The sequence below is a fragment of the Bombina bombina genome, chromosome 4 (genome assembly GCF_027579735.1).
Source record: "Bombina bombina isolate aBomBom1 chromosome 4, aBomBom1.pri, whole genome shotgun sequence".
Lineage (NCBI taxonomy): Eukaryota > Metazoa > Chordata > Amphibia > Anura > Bombinatoridae > Bombina > Bombina bombina.
Window position 1 is genome coordinate 73,553,446 of NC_069502.1, and position 15,426 is coordinate 73,568,871.

At 39.7% G+C, this 15,426-nt stretch overlaps 1 protein-coding gene across 5 annotated transcripts in view; it reads right to left on the reverse strand.

Annotated features, from left to right (window-relative positions):
* Positions 1–15,426, reverse strand: part of PTK2B (protein tyrosine kinase 2 beta) — a 607,866-nt gene that overhangs the window by 341,091 nt on the left and 251,349 nt on the right. The gene's annotated exons all lie outside the window — the stretch shown is intronic.

Sequence of the window (15,426 nt, forward strand, 5' to 3'; positions counted from 1 at the left end):
GTTGGATTTACTAAGTGCAAAGTCACAGGAGTGTTTCAAAACCGAAAATGTTGTAACTTATCATTGTCAGCAGCAGCAGTGCTTGGAGATGTGCAGACTTTCTAATAGACGCTAACAATCCTACCATTCAGATGTTTGCGGTCAGTATATTTTTAATATATGCTTGGGATTTCCCTGAGAATGAGCTATATAGAGAGTGGGGCAGCAGCGTGTGAGCCTTTAAATCACAAGGTCAGCTGTTCTCATGTTTGCTCTAGTACATGTGAGTTTGCACTTGACTTTATTATGACTTTATGTGAGCCCATACAAACCGTATTATGCTTTCCCCCCCCCTCAATATACAGATTTTGACAAGTATCATTTGTGTGGATATTCATAGCAAACAATCATATATACTTTACCTGATTTTGTCATCTATTTCAAAAAGTTTATCTATAGATAGATATAAATAGATGGCTAGATAGACAAATTGACAAACAGATGATAGATAGATAGATAGATGATAGACAGATAGACAGACAGAAAGATAGAATGTTAATTTAAGATGGTATATGGTACTCAAAAATTTTAAAAATGGAATCCAATTATACTAGAGGTAAGGGCATCTGTTTTCAATACTGAAGAATACAGCTAAAATGCTTAATATGTAAAATAATGTTTTTCCTATATACTCAGATTCTTCTACTCTGGTGTTAACACAGGTTTTACTTGTAATTTTTTAAAGGACCAATAGTTAACAGTTCTTCAGTCATGGAAGAGGGGCATACAACTCAGGGTCTGAGGCAGATGTTGGTGGTAGGAGACTATTATTAGGAAGGTTGATAGGGTAATTTGTCATCCAGACCCTTTAAATAGAACAGTATGCCGTCTTCCAGGGGCTCGTGTTAGGCATATTGTGGAGCGTATTGATAAATTGTTAGAGGGATGTGGGCCTGATCCTGCAGTCATGGTACATAATGGTATTAATGAAGGAATCAGCGGGAGATGGAGAGTCCTAAAAAATGACTTCAGGGAGTTAGGTAGCAAGCTTAAAGCAAGTACCTCCAAAGTAATATTTTCGGAGATATTACCAGTGCCGTGAGCTAACTCAGTAAGGCAGAAGGAGCTAAGGTATGTTAATTCATGATTAAAAACATGGTGTGGCCTCTAACACTCCCACCATGAGAGGTGGCGGGAAAGTTTGGGAGATTAACAGACAATGGACCTTGACACCCAGCATTTTCTATTATGCTTTTCTTATATGTAATTGTTCCATACTTTGTAATGTTTTACAAGTGCCGTATTATGTACCTTTGTCAGTTACATATATGCTCTTGAAGCTCTTATGTTCATTTATCTATTTCAAAAAATAAAAAATTATTTAAAAAAAAAAAAAAAAAACATGGTGTGAAAATGAGGGGTTTGACTTTTTAGAGCATTGGGCTGACTTTTCCCTTGGGTACAATTTATACAGTAAGGATGGATTGCACCTGAATGACATGGGTGCAGGTGTGTTGGTGAAAAGGATGGTAGCACGTTTAGAGAATCTTAAACTAGGCAAAGGGGGGAGGGTCAGTTAGAACACATTAGAACAGAGAGATCAGTCTGTGAATATGTCACTCCTTTAATATCTATCTCAAGGAAGGGATGACTTAAGAAATGTCACATTAGAAAGTATGGAGGAAAGCACACCAAGTATCAGCAGAAAGCACATGAAAATTAAATGTATGACAACAAATGCAAGAAGCATAACAGGTAAAATGGGGGAGCTGGAGCTCTTAGTTGCAGAAGAGGACTATGATGTTATCAGTATAACTGAAACTTGGTGGGATGATTTACATGACTGGGCAGTTAACTTAGAGGGGTATACTTTATTTAGGGACAGAAATAATAAAAGGGGTGGAGGAATCTGCATGTATATTAAACCTAACCTTAAACCTACAATAAGAAAATATATTGATACAGGCGACAATGTAGAGACCCTGTGGGTGGAAATAAAGAGTGGGGGGGGGGGGGAATCCTAATTTTTTTTTACTAGGAACATGCTACAAGCCCCCCAACATTAGTGACATGGAGGAAACTCAACTACAAATGCAAATAGGTAAGGCTGCTAATAATAGTGCTGTAATTATGGGATATTTTAACTACCCTGATATAAACTGGGCCAATGAAACTAGTAATTCAGATAAGGGGGATAGATTTGATATAATATCAAACATAGAAGTCAAAGAACATTTGGGTAACAGTGATCATAACATGGTCACATTTGAAATCTCTTTCATAAGCAGTGTCTTAAAGGTTTCACCAAGACTTTTAATTTTAAGAAAGCAAAATTCAACGATTTAAGGAAATGATTAAATAACATAAATTAGGACAAAGTATTCTCTAATAAAAATACAGAGGATAAATGGATAACATTTAAAACTTTGATAAATAAATATACATATCAACAAATGCCATATGGTTATAAAAATAAAAATAAAAAATCCAAGCCAATGTGGCTCAATAATAATGTGTTAAGAGAAATTAGGGAAAACCGTAGGGCATATAAATTATTCAAAGAAATTGTACAGACTCAACATTCCATATCGATAAGGAATGTAACAAAGCATGCAAAAAAGCAATCAAATTAGCCAAAATTGAAAATGAAAAATTAATTGCAAAGTCTAACCCTAAAAGGTTCTTTAAGTACATAAATAGCAAAAAATCTATGAAAGACAATATACTGTAGGTACATTAAACTGCGTGGAGGGTAGCATGATAAATAATGACAGGGAGAAGGCTGAGGTACTAAACCATTTTTTTTCTTCAGTATACACAAGAGAGGAATCATTGGATGATACTGCGGAACAAAATAGAACATGCCAGCCCATACCATTAACTGGGTTATGTATAGAGGATATAAGGAAAAAATTGGATAATATTAAGGTAAATAAAACTCCAGGCCCAGATGTTATACACCCAAGGGTGTTAAGTGAATTTAGCACTGTTATAGACAAACCTCTACTCTTAATTTTTCAAGACTCATTATCCTCAGGCATGGAACCCTAGGATTGGCGTAAAGCTGATGTGGTGCCACTCTTCAAAAAGGGAAGCAGGGATGATCCAGGAAGCTATAGACCAGTTAGTCTGACATCAATAGTGGGGAAGATATTTGAAGGGATTATAAGGGATTATATTGATGAGCATATTCGTGTAAACAAGATTATGAGTTCTAATCAGCATGGTTTTATGAGAAATATATCATGTCAAACTAATCTAATTAGATTCTATGAGGAAGTAAGTAAAAATATAAATAAAGGGGAAGCAGTTGATGTGATATACTTAGATTTTTCAAAGGTGTTTGATACAGTGCCACATGAGAGATTAATGCACAAAATTAAGGGACTGGGAATAACTGAAAATGTTAGCTCATGGATAAATAACTGGATAAAAGATAGGGAGCAACGAGTAGTAGTAAATGGATCATACTCAGATTGGACAAAGGTAATCAGCGGAGTCCCCCAAGGATCAGTACTGGGCCCTGTTCTTTTTATAAATGACTTGGAGCAAGGATTAAATAGCGACATCTCTATTTTTGCAGATGATACAAAAAACTTTTTGGAAACCATCAATTGCAATGGCATGAACTTAAAATTTACAGCAGAACAATATATAACTACTATAAAGTTCTTGGATTTGGAATTGATGGTGGATCCAATAATTAAAAAGATAAATACAACAGTATACAGGAAACCTACAGGAGGCAATACAATTTTAAATTTTAGATTATGCCACCCAGGTCACATCGAAAAAGCAATTCCAAAAGGGCAATTTATAAGAACTAGACGTATTTTCTCAGCTACAGAAACTTATGAAAAACAATGCAAGGTGCTTGAGGAAAGATTGCTGGATAGGAGCTACCCAGACACTTTATTAAAAAACACCAAAAACAGAATTTATGCTTACCTGATAAATTACTTTCTCTTGCGGTGTATCCAGTCCACGGATTCATCCTTTACTTGTGGGATATTCTCATTACCTACAGGAAGTAGCAAAGAGAGCACACAGCAAAGCTGTCCATATAGCTCCCCCTCTAGCTCCACCCCCCAGTCATTCGACCAAAGGTTAGGAAGAAAAAGGAGAAACCATAGGGTGCAGTGGTGACTGTAGTTTAAACAAAAAAATTTTTACCTGACTTAAATGCCAGGGCGGGCCGTGGACTGGATACACCGCAAGAGAAAGTAATTTATCAGGTAAGCATAAATTCTGTTTTCTCTTGCAAGGTGTATCCAGTCCACGGATTCATCCTTTACTTGTGGGATACCAATACCAAAGCTTTAGGAAACGGATGAAGGGAGGGAACAAGACAGGTACCTTAAACGGAAGGCACCACTGCTTGCAAAACCTTTCTCCCAAAAATAGCCTCCGAAGAAGCAAAAGTATCGAATTTGTAAAATTTGGCAAAAGTATGCAGTGAAGACCAAGTCGCTGCCTTACAAATCTGTTCAACAGAAGCCTCATTTTTGAAAGCCCATGTGGAAGCCACTGCTCTGGTAGAATGAGCAGTAATTCTTTCAGGAGGCTGCTGGCCAGCAGTCTCATAGGCCAAACAGATGATGCTTTTCAGCCAAAAGGAAAGAGAGGTAGCAGTCGCTTTCTTACCTCTCCTCTTACCAGAATAAATAACAAACAAGGAAGATGTTTGTCTGAAATCCTTAGTTGCTTGTAAATAGAACTTTAAAGCACAAACTACATCAAGATTGTGTAATAGACTTTCCTTCTTCGAAGATGGATTAGGACACAGAGAAGGAACAACTATTTCCTGGTTAATATTCTTGTTAGAAACAACTTTAGGAAGAAAACCAGGCTTGGTACGCAAAACTACCTTATCTGCGTGGAACACCAGGTAAGGTGATTCACACTGTAAGGCAGATAATTCTGAAACTCTTCGAGCAGAAGAGATAGCTATCAAAAACAAAACTTTCCAAGATAACAACTTAATGTCTATGGAATGTAAAGGTTCATACGGAACCCCTTGAAGAACTGAAAGAACTAGATTCAAACTCCATGGCGGAGCCACAGGTTTATAGACAGGCTTGATTCTGACTAAAGCCTGAGCAAACGCTTGAACGTCTGGTACCTCTGCCAGACGCTTGTGTAACAGGATAGACAAAGCACATATTTGTCCTTTTAAGGAACTAGCTGACAATCCTTTCTCCAGTCCTTCTTGGAGAAAGGACAATATCCTGGGAATCCTAATCTTACTCCATGAGTAACCCTTGGATTCACACCAACAAAGATATTTCCGCCATATCTTATGGTAGATTTTCCTAGTGACAGGCTTTCTAGCCTGAATCAGAGTATCTATAACTGACTCAGAGAACCCACGCTTTGATAGAATTAAGCGTTCAATCTCCAAGCAGTCAGACGTAGAGAAACTAAATTTGGATGCTTGAACGGACCCTGTATTAGAAAATCCTGCCTCATTGGCAGTGTCCATGGTGGGACAGATGACATGTCCACTAGGTCTGCATACCAAGTCCTGCGTGGCCACGCAGGCACTATCAGAATCACTGAAGCCTTCTCCTGCTTGATTCTGGCAACCAGACGCGGGAGGAGAGGAAACGGTGGAAAAACATAAGCCAGATTGAAGGACCAAGGCGCTGCTAGAGCATCTATCAATACCGCCTTGGGATCCCGGGACCTGGACCCGTAGAGAGGAAGTTTGGTGTTCTGACGGGACGCCATCAGATCCAACTCTGGGGTGCCCCATAGCTGAGTCAGCAGGGCAAATACCTCCGGGTGGAGTTCCCACTCCCCCGGGTGAAAAGTCTGACGACTTAGAAAATCCGCCTCCCAGTTGTCTACTCCTGGGATGTGAATTGCTGAGAGATGGCAGGAGTGATCCTCCGCCCACCTGATTATTTTGATTACTTCCGTCATCGCTAGGGAACTCTTTGTTCCCCCCTGATGATTGACGTAAGCTACAGTCGTGATGTCCGACTGAAATCTGATGAATTTGGCCGCCGCTAGATGAGGCCATGCCTGAAGAGCGTTGAATATCGCCCTCAGTTCCAGAATGTTTATCGGGAGAAGAGTTTCTTCCAGAGACCATAAGCCCTGAGCTTTCAGGGAGTCACAGACCGCACCCCAGCCTAACAGACTGGCGTCGGTCATTACGATGATCCACTCTGGCCTGCGGAAACATATTCCTTGAGACAGGTGATCCTGAGACAACCACCAGAGAAGAGAATCTCTGGTCTCCTGGTCCAACTGAATTTGAGGAGACAAATCTGCATAATCCCCATTCCACTGTTTGAGCATGCATAGTTGCAGTGGTCTGAGGTGTATCCGAGCAAAAGGGACTATGTCCATTGCCGCAACCATTAGTCCGATTGTCTCCATGCACTGAGCCACAGATGGCCGAGGAATGGAATAAAGAGCTCGGCAAGTAGTTAAGAGTTTTAGCTTTCTGACCTCCGTCAGAAATATTTTCATTTCTACCGAGTCTATCAGGGTTCCTAGGAATGGAACTCTTGTGAGGGGGGAGAGAGAACTTTTTTTGATGTTCACCTTCCACCCATGAGACCTCAGAAAGGCCAATACAATCTCGGTGTGAGACTTGGTTCTTTGGGAAGTTGACGCCTGAATTAAGATGTTGTCTAGGTAAGGCGCCACTGCTATGCCCCGCGGTCTTAAAACCGCCAGGAGGGACCCTAGCACCTTTGTGAAAATTCTGGGAGCAGTGGCCAACCCGAAAGGAAGAGCCACAAACTGAAAATGCTTGTCCAGAAAGGCGAACCTGAGAAACTGGTGATGATCTTTGTGGATAGGATACGCATCCTTTAGATCCACGGTAGTCATATATTGACCCTCCTGGATCATAGGTAAGATTGTCCGAATGGTCTCCATCTTGAATGATGGGACTCTGAGGAATTTGTTTAAATTTTGAGATCCAGGATTGGTCTGAAAGTTCCTTCTTTTTTTGGGAACCACAAACAGGTTTGAGTAAAACCCCAGTCCTTGTTCTGCAATTGGAACTGGGTGGATCACTCCCATTGTATGTAGATCTTCTACACAGCGTAAAAACACCTCTTTCTTTGTCTGATCTGTAGACAGACGAGAAATGTGGGACCTTCCCCTTGGAGGAGAGTCCTTGAATTCTAGAAGGTATCCCTGGGCTACAATCTCTAATGCCCAAGGATCGTGTACATCTCTTGCCCAGGCCTGAGCGAAGAGAGAGAGTCTGCCCCCTACTAGATCCGGTCCCGGATCGGGGGCTACCCCTTCATGCTGTCTTGGTGGCAGCTGCAGGCTTTTTGGCCTGTTTACCCTTATTCCAGCCCTGGTAAGGTTTCCAGTTTGCCTTGGGCTGTGAAGCGTTACCCTCTTGCTTTGCAGCCGGAGAGGATGAAGCGGGGCCGTTCCTGAAATTGCGAAAGGAACGAAAATTAGCTTTGTTCTTTGTTTTAAAGGCTTTGTCCTGAGGGAGAGCATGGCCTTTTCCCCCGGTGATATCTGAAATAATCTCTTTCAATTCAGGCCCGAATAGGGTCTTCCCTTTGAAAGGAATGTTCAAAAGCTTGGATTTAGACGACACATCGGCCGACTAGGACTTTAGCCATAGCGCCCTGCGCGCCAAAATGGCGAAACCTGAATTTTTCGCCGCTAACTTAGCTATTTGGAAAGCGGCGTCAGTGATAAAAGAATTAGCTAGCTTTAGAGCCTTAATTCTATCCATAATTTCCTCATATGAGGTCTCCGTCTGGAGCGAGTCTTCCAGCGCCTCAAACCAGAAAGCAGCTGCAGTAGTTACAGGAATAATGCAGGCAATAGGTTGGAGAAGAAAACCTTGTTGAACAAACATTTTCTTAAGTAAACCCTATAATTTTTTATCCATAGGGTCTTTAAAAGCACAACTGTCTTCAATTGGTATGGTTGTGCGTTTAACTAGTGTAGAAACAGCCCCCTCCACCTTAGGGACCGTCTGCCACGAGTCCCGCATGGGGTCAGATATGGGGAACATTTTCTTAAAAACAGGAGGGGGGACAAAAGGGACACCTGGCCTATCCAACTCCCTAGTAACGATATCTGCAATCCTCTTAGGGACCGGAAACGCATCCGTGTAAACAGGGACCTCTAGGTACTTGTCCATTTTACACAATTTCTCTGGGATCACCAAAGGGTCACAGTCATCCAGAGTAGCTAATACCTCCCTAAGTAAAACACGGAGGTGTTCTAGTTTAAATTTAAAAGCCAATGTATCTGAATCTGTCTGGGGAGGAACCCATCCTGAATCAGAGACTTCTCCCTCAGACATCAAATCCCTCGCTCCCACTTCAGAGCGCTGTGAGGGTATATCGGATACGGCTACCAAAGCGTCAGAATGCTCATAATCTGTTCTTAAAACGGAGCTATCACGCTTTGCAGGTAACACGGGCAGTTTAGATAAGAAGGCTGTAAGAGAATTATCCATGACTGCTGCTAAGTCTTGTAATGTAAAAGGGTTAGACGCACTAGAGGTACTAGGCGTCGCTTGCGCGGGCGTAACTGGTTGTGACACTTGGGGAGAGGCAGACGGGCTACCCTCGTTACCTTCAGTCTGAGAATCATCTTGGGCCACATTCTTAAGTGCAACAATATGATCTTTAAAGTGTATAGACATATCAGTACAAGTGGGACACATTCTGAGAGGGGGTTCCATCATGGCTTCTAAACACATTTAACAAGGATTTTCCTTAGTGTCAGACATGTTTAACAGACTAGTAGAGTACACAAACAGGCTTGGAATCACTTTAATCAAATAAAAAACACAATTTGAAAAAAACGTTACTGTGCCTTTAAGAGATAAAAAGAGCACACAATTTTACAAAACGGTGAAAAATGCAGCAATCTTTCTGAAATTTTCACAGTATGTAGCTAAAGCCTTAATAAGATTGCACCCCAAGTTTCAAAACGAGTAACCCCTTAATGCCCAAACCGGAGCAGCCTAAAGCCAACACCTGGTTAAATCACTACAGCACCTTGCCACAGCCTTGCTGTGGCCCTACCTTCCTTAGGGATCAGATTTGGGGGAATATAGCTTCTTTTAGGCCCTCAAACATCAGCAGGACCCTCCATGTGAAACAGCATGAACTTCTCTGCAATTCTAACTGTGCATCTGAGGCAATTAGGCCCCTCCCACTCTACTCCGGAGCTGTGAGGCCTAGTAAATCACTCCTAAGTGACTAAAAAACATTCACTTTACACTCCCGAGAGAGACCCTAGTGCTTAGAGCCAGCAAAGAGAATGACTGGGGGGTGGAGCTAGAGGGGGAGCTATATGGACAGCTTTGCTGTGTGCTCTCTTTGCTACTTCCTGTAGGGAATGAGAATATCCCACAAGTAAAGGATGAATCCGTGGACTGGATACACCTTGCAAGAGAAAAAGAGGTAGACCTGATACCTAGAGAAAATTTGTTAAAGTACAAAAAAGAGATATGGGACATAAAGGAAGTTTTGAGAATAAAGTAGTATTCAGAACTCCATTTAGTTTGGAATATAATAAGATTTGTAACATTATAAAGCAAAGCTTACCTATCTTAGAAGTTGATTCTTGCCTTGAGAAAGTGGCCATGGAAGGTTGTAAATTTGTAGCCAGAAAGGGAATAACAATTGGTGCTTTATAGTAGCACCCTCTGGTCTACCGACCCTAAATACTAAAACCTGGTTACCTGATAGACTAGGTTTTTTTCAAATGTAACCTGCAACTACGTTACAGATGACTCAAATTTCAAATCAACTGTCACAAAACGGGAATATGATATTAGATTTAAATTGAACTGCAAATCTACACATGTAATCTATCTCTTGACCTGTAGGGGGTGCCAGATTCAATACGTAGGTAGAACCAAACGTTTACTTAAACACAGGGCTCTAGAACATGTAAGGGACATAGAAGACCCTGATACATATACACCTGTGTCAAAACACTTCAAATCTATGCACCAGGGATATGCCTCATTCCTCTCTATTCAAGCAACTGACCATGTTCCCCAGTATAAACGGGGAGGGGATAGGGAGTACAAACTCAATTACAAGGAAGCACAATGGATCTTCCTATTAAATACTAGACACCCCCAAGGAATTAACAAAGAAAGTGATGTTAATCTGTTCATTTAATTTTACTCAAGGTCTGTATCCCTAATGCATTTATAGTTAAAAAGTATTCTAGACCTTAGGTACATTATATACTTTATCTCTCTGTTTATATTATGTATAAGGGTCTTTATATTTCCTTTAATATAATTGTGTGTACTTTACGCCCTTTATTCAGGTTGGTAAGGGTTAACTAAGTTTGTTTTTAATTGATTGATGTCTCTTTAAATAGAGGCCAGAATCACAGCGTTCAGGCAGCAGTGACCAAGCGTGGAGTACCACGCGAAACCTGTCTGCAGTCTGTTTGCTGTGACCCTCACCTCATGCTGATGGAGTTCAGGCTCCTCTTTGTTTTTATCGTGTGCCCCAAATAAAGCCTCAAATTTTTTTACTTTTACTGCGGTTGGTGACCTGGCTTTCTTTCCATTTGGATATTTTCATTGCCCTTTATTACTTTACACCTGTGAAGCCCGGAAGTACGTTTTAATAAGTGTAGGTAGGTGGTGGAAGTGACGTCAGGGGCAGCAGATTAGGGGTGTTTAGACTCTGGGTTTATGTTAGGTTTAAACATAAATTTTCTTTCCCCATAGGAATCAATGGGGCTGCGTTACAGAGCTTTACGCTCCTTTATTGCAGGTGTTAGGCTTTTTTTTAGCCGGCTCTCCCCATTGATGTCTATGGGGAAATCGTGCATGAGCACGTAAAACCAGCTCGAAGCAGCGCTGGTATTTGTGTGCGGTATGGAGCTCAACGCTGCCATATTGCCCGCAAACGCAGTTTTTTGGAAAACCTGTAATAGCATCGCTATTAAAGGTGAGCGGTGGAAATAACTTGCAAGTTATTACCGAGCCGCTCATAACGCAAAACTCATAATCTGGCCGACAGACTTGTCATTGGAGTATGAAGTGGTTAAGGTTAGGGGTTTTTTTGCGGGAAGTTCTGCTAGGGTTAATTGCGATGGGATTGTGGTTAGGGTTTATTTTACTGAGCGGGTTGTAAAAAGTGTTAAATCACCGGGAATCTTTGGTGAACTAGCACCTCCTTCTGCATACACAAATATGCATGTACGCAGTCTACAACCGTAGATGATACAGGTCACACGTAGTGAGTGCCTATTAATTCACATCTTGTTGTAGCAAGCAGCATTTTTGTGATACGGGAGAGGAAATGCGCATGCACGCAGCCTATCTCCGTATCTGATACAGTTCACATAGACGTTAAAATGTATCATGCACTGCAATGTTTAAGCACATTTATATTTAAATATTCCTATATATTGTGTTTGAAATGCACTGTATGGGCTTTATGACCCTATTTTATTTCTACTGTGAGCTATTAAATACTTTTCCATTGTCACTTCATTACACACAGCCAATTCTGACACACTGTGAAAACATTTAATTGATGCAAAAGATAATTTCTGCAGTTTACACCTCTTCTCCGACTCTGCAACATAGATAACATATTTTTAATGAGTAACACATGCAAATTAAGTCATGCTGAAGATGAGTACATCTAACAAACTTATTATACACAAAGCCCTTTAAAGGGACAGGAAAGTCAAAATTTAACTTTTATGGCTCAATTAGAGCATGCAACTTTAAGAGCCTTTTAAATTGACTTAGTTCTCCTTGTATTCTTTGTTATGTGCATAGGTAACCTCCGGAGCAGCACTGCCCTTTGAAAGGGACATCATTGAACAGTTTGCGATTATAAAATCAAATGTTTAAAGAAAAGGTTAAGTTACCTGTTTGTCAATCTTGAATTCAATTCTCTGTCCCAAATGAATATGACTTTCATTCATCATCTTGTATAAAATCATTAACTGTAGTTATCACCCTAATAAATCTATATTTTTAGCTTATCAAATTCAACCCGATTTTTTTATTTACATATTTATTGAATGATCACGTTCTCATTACATCCAATCGAAATTCTGGCCGTTAGGCAGCCATCGATCTACGTCTACCGCATCCCTTTTAAAGTGCGCATGCGCTAATGTCTCATTCTTCATATTGTACTCCACACCGCTCCCGTTTCGCGCATGCGTAATAAATTGAAGTAGGACTAGCCACATACATCACACTGTTTGTTACGGACGTCTCCGAAACGGAGAAGACCATTGTTGTACTTCAGATAAATACTATTATTAGTAAGTACAGATGTGCATCACCAACATTATACTTATATACACACTTAGTTACCGATAGCATTGCATGTGCAGTAGCGGTAGAGATGCGCAATAGTAATGATCGTCGTGCTCGCGCTTTGGAGATGCGTATAGAGCGGGTGGGACCGTTCTATATGTCACAGCATAGAAAGTGTGGAAGTAGAGGTGGGGAGGATTTTTCCTGTAAATGGTAGGCAGATATCTATTTATAAAAAATAGCGAAATTGATAAAAAAATATTAAAATAAACTTAGAGAACAGCTTATTCTATTAATAATGTATGAATTTATGTCTTCAATTCAAGAAAACTTTACCTTCACTTTAATTATGGGTAATAAAACAACTTTTCAGAATAAAATTTGAAGAAAAGGGGACAAATTAAATAATGATAGTATACTGCAAAGTGTAGGATTTCAGATTCCCCCGAGTTTCTATAAAGCAATGGGTACTACCATGTTTATACCTAGCTAACCCTTATCTCATCTCTTCTGCTAAGTACAACTGGGGACATATATAGTGTGCAAATAATGGATGTGTTGAATATAGCAATGTCAAAAGGGACTTTAAACCATTATAAATAAACTGATTATATAATTGGTATATTCCACATAGCCATTGTTTTCACACTTTCTGTAACTAATCATCCTCAGCAGAAAAGACTAGATAAGGGAAAACTAGGTTTCAACGTTAAAGAGCCAATTACTTTATATAAAATAAAACTTTACACTTATTTCTTCAATAATAATCAACAAATATAATTGATTTACTGCTTAATGTCCATATAACTGCACAACACATGTAGTAAACTGATATTAATAGTGAAAAGAAAAAAAAATTGAACAATTACTAAAAGGACTAAAGGGATCTAATTCATAATATTTTTCAATTGAAAAATCTACACAAAAATTATAACGATAAAGATGGGAGAAGTTACCAAAAAATAAATTTAGAATAGGAAATTCTATGGGCTAGATTAAAAGTGGAGCGATAGTTTGCACTCCGGCTCGCAGGTAAACTCCGCTAGCAGTAAGCTTTTTTTGTGCGCATTGGGTAGCGTGCATATTACAAGTTGAAAGTAAAACGTTTTCCCTTGTGCGCTAACTTGAATGGTGCAAAAATCCGAACTTCGAATATCGTGACAGTGTTAACGTATTCCCCCCATAGACTTCAATGGAGAGTGAAAAGTGGGAAAAAACTAAATGTATGCTTACCTGATAAATGTATTTATTTCCGGATATGGTGAGTCCACAATGTCATCAATTACTGTTGAGAATATCACTCCTGGCCAGCAGGAGGAGGCAAAACTACCAAACCCCAGTCATTCGACCGAAGGGAAATGGAAAAAAGGAGTAACACAAAGGTGTAGAGGTGCCTGAGATTTAGTTGAAAATAACTTACAAAAAAAAAGGGTGGGGTCATGGACTCACCATATCTGGAAATAAATACATTTATTAGGTAAGCATAAATTTTGTTTTCTTTCCTAAGATATGGTGAGTCCACAACGTCATCAATTACTGTTGGGAACTAATACCCAAGCTAGAGGACATAAATGACTAGAGAGAGAAAACAAGACAGGTAGACATAAACAGAAGGCACCACCGCTTGAAGAACCTTTCTCCCAAAAGAAGCTTCAGCCGAGGCAAAATAATCGAATTTTGAAAAAGTATGCAGAGAGGGCCAAGTTGCAGTCTTGCAAATCTGTTCCACAGAAGCTGCATTTTAAAAGCCCAAGAAGAGGAGACAGAATGAGCAGTAATTCTCTCAGGAGGCTGCTGACCAACAGTCTCATAAGCAAAACGAATTATACTTCTCAACCAGAGAGAAAGTAGCAGTTGCGCTTTCTGACCATTACGATATCCAGAGAAAACAAACAAACAGGGCAGAAGACTGGCGATAGTCCTTAGTCGCTTAGATAGTATTTTAGAGCACGCACAACATTCAGGTTGTGCAACAAACGTTCCTTATGAGAAGAAGGATTAGGACATAGGGAAGGAACAACAATTTCCTGATTAATATTTCTATCTGAACCACTTTTGGAAGAAAACCCAAATTAGTACGAAGAACCGCCTTATTAGCATGAAAGATAAGGTAAGGCAAATCACACGGCAAGGCCAAGAGTTCCGAAACTCTCCGAGCAGAAGAAACAAAAACCTTCCAGGATAATAACTTAATATCTATAGAAAGCAATGTCTCAAACGGAGCCTGTTGCAAAACTTAAAGAACAAGGATAAGACTCCAAGGAGGAGCAACAGACTTAAACACAGGCCTGATTCTGAACAGGGCCTGACAAAAAGATTGAACATCTGGCACATCAGCCAGACGCTTATGCATGCAGAAATCTGACTTTTCAGAGTATTGACTGATAAACCCATCTCCAGACCTTCCTGGAGAAAAGACAAAATCCTAGGAATCCTGACCCTACTCCAAAAGTAGTTCTAGGATTTACACCAATAAAGGTATTTACACCTTCATGGTCTCAATGACCGACTCAGAAAACCCCCGCTTAGACAGAACTAAGCATCCAAGCAGTCAGCTTCAGAGAAACAAAATTTGGGTGAAAGAATGGACCCTGAGTCCAGAGGCAAACATAGTAGGTAATACACAGTGCCAGAGTTAAAACCACACAAGCTCCTCCTGTAAGCAAGATCTCTCAACCAGATCTTAAGAAAAAAATAACAACAGAAAAATGCAATGTTAGGAGCGCTAAAAAGCTAAAGGAAGCTGAAGTGTAGTAGATATAAAAGATTTATTTTCTTCACAACAAAACTGGCTAAAATTATTAAAATGATTAAAACAAAATTGAAGAGTTTAAGGTAGAATAGCCTTCCTATTACTAATAGCAGCTATATCTGACATATAAAATAAATGTACAAAAATACGTTGCTGTTTCTAAAATCTGAAATAAGTCATACAGTGTTAAACAACTTAAATATGTGCAATTACAATATGTAAGTGGAAATTAGAATGCATGAGTCCTCAAGTGTCCAAAAAATGTGCATCCTTCTTATGATAAAAAAGGTGTACACCAAAAATAGTTTACAACAATCCAAACTTGATGTGAAAAATGTGAAGCGATATATGTGCAAAAGAATATAAATAAAATGTAGGTAAAAATAAATTTTATCCAAATTCCTCTGATGGAATAAATTAAATCTTCAAA